The sequence below is a fragment of the Populus nigra genome, chromosome 2 (genome assembly GCF_951802175.1).
Source record: "Populus nigra chromosome 2, ddPopNigr1.1, whole genome shotgun sequence".
Lineage (NCBI taxonomy): Eukaryota > Viridiplantae > Streptophyta > Magnoliopsida > Malpighiales > Salicaceae > Populus > Populus nigra.
In genome coordinates this window covers 5,125,068-5,127,567 of record NC_084853.1, presented here as the reverse complement: position 1 = coordinate 5,127,567, position 2,500 = coordinate 5,125,068, and positions in this window count along the sequence as shown.

Genomic DNA, 2,500 nt, shown 5'->3' with positions numbered 1-2,500 from the left:
TCGAGCCCGCGAGGGCTGTCTCCGCGGCAGGCCCCCCCTGAACGGGGCACGACAGGCCACCGCGCTGGCTCGTCCAGCGTCGACAGTCCCTCGTCCAGGTTTCAGATCGCGCCAAGTCGAACCCATGACCTGCTCAAGCCATCGTGCGCTGCCGAATTCGCATCTGCGTGTAGGCTGCCATTCCACGCGGCAGCCCCTGTTTTCGTCAGCGTGCCCCCCTGACGAATTTTCCTGCCTGGCCCAGTCCAGCGTCCAGCCCCTGTTCGTCGAAAAATCTGCGCTGCCGATTTTCCACGCGGCAGCCCCTCTTTTCGTCAGCGTGCCCCCCTGACGAATTTTCCTGCCTGGCCCGGCCGGTCCAGCATCCAGCCCCTGTTCGTCGAAAAATCTGCGCTGCCGATTTTCCACGCGGCAGCCCCTCTTTTCGTCAGCGTGCCCCCCTGACGAATGTTCGTCGAAAAATCTGCGCTGCCGATTTTCCACGCGGCAGCCCCTCTTTTCGTCAGCGTGCCCCCCTGACGAATGTTCGTCGAAAAATCTGCGCTGCCGATTTTCCACGCGGCAGCCCCTCTTTTCGTCAGCGTGCCCCCCTGACGAATTTTCCTGCCTGGCCCGGCCGGTCCAGCCCCTGTTCGTCGAAAAATCTGCGCTGCCGATTTTCCACGCGGCAGCCCCTCTTTTCGTCAGCGTGCCCCCCTGACGAATGTTCGTCGAAAAATCTGCGCTGCCGATTTTCCACGCGGCAGCCCCTCTTTTCGTCAGCGTGCCCCCCTGACGAATTTTCCTGCCTGGCCCGGCCGGTCCAGCCCCTGTTCGTCGAAAAATCTGCGCTGCCGATTTTCCCCGACGAACCTGCAGCTGCACAAATCCGCGCTGCCACTGCCCCATTGTCTGGACCAACAGTCTTTTCCATCAAGCCCTGGACTATAAATCGTCCAGACTCATCGCCAGCACCCGCTGCCGATTCTGCCGACTTTGCCGATTTCGTCGGCGCTGCCGATTCCAACACTGCACCCACCGTGTCTAAACCAGCGCTGTTTCGTCAGCGTGTCCCCTTGACGTATTTCCCTGCCTGGCCTGGACAGTCCATCTTCCAGCCCATGTTCATCGAAAAATCTGCGCTGCCGATTTCCCCGACGAACCTGCAGCTGCACAAATCTGCGCTGCCGATTTCCCCCCCTGTCGGCATGGCTGCCGCTGCCCCGATGTCCAGACCAACAGTCTTTTTTGTCGACTTTGCCGATTTTGTCCGCGCTGCCGATTCCAACACTACCCCCTGCATCCAAACCAGCATTGTTTCGTCAGCTCTTCCCCTGACGATTTTAGCCCTGTAACAAACAGTAGGCCTCCAATCCCGCCAACGGGAGCCAAGTTGATAGGGAAGAGAATTGAATGACGCGCCTGGTCCTCGCACCCCGCCACCCGAGGGGCCTTTTTCCCGGCAGCCTCTGAAAAACTCTAGCTTTCACGGTCCTCGCCGCCCCTCACCACCATGGCAGGCCTCTAATCCCACCCATCAGCAGTTGTAGCCGATAGGGCAGTGATTTGAATGACGCGTCGCGGGCCGCCGGGTCATCTCACCCGGCCATTAATTGGAGCGTTTTTGGCTGGCCGAGGATGGGGGGATGGATCTCTTCTTCCGAAAAAGCAAACAGTACATCGGGAGTTATGTTGACGGGGCATGGAATTGAATGACCCGTCGCGGGCCGCCGGGTCATCTCACCCGGCCATCCCGGGGAGCGTTTTCCCCGGCAGCATCGGGGAAACTCTTGCTTTCACTGCCCGCTGCCCAAGTCCCCACTCGCATCGGCCCCCCGCGCCAACAAGCCAACGCTGCCGAATCGGCAGACACTGCTGCCGAATCTGCCGACACTGCCCCGCGGGCTGCCACTGCCCCAGTGTCTAAACCAGCGGTCTTTCTCATCGAGCCTTGGACTATCCAGTCCGTCCTGACTCATCGCCAGCACCTGCTGCCGATTCTGCCGACTTTGCCGATTTTCTCGGCGCTGCCGATTCCAACACTGCGCCCACCGTGTCTGAACCAGCGCTGTTTCGTCAGCGTGTCCCCTCGACGAATTTTCCTGCCTGGCCTGGACAGTCCACCGTCCAGCCCGTGTTCGTCGAAAAATCTGCGCTGCCGATTCTGCCGACTTTGCCGATTTCGTCGGCGCTGCCGATTCCAACACTGCCCGCCGTGCCTGAACCAGCGCTGTTTCGTCAGCGTGTCCCCTCGACAAATTTTCCTGCCTGGCCTGGACAGTCCATCGCCCAGCCCATGTTCGTCGCAAAATCTGCGCTGCCGATTTTCCCCGACGAACCTGCAGCCGCACAAATCTGCGCTGCCGAATCTGCCGACACTGTCCCGCGGGCTGCCACTGCCCCAGTGTCTAAACCAGCAGTCTTTCTCGTCGAGCCTTGGACTATCCAGCCCGTCCAGACCCATCGCCAGCACCCGCTGCCGATTCTGCCGACTTTGCCGATTTCGTCGGCGCTGCCGATT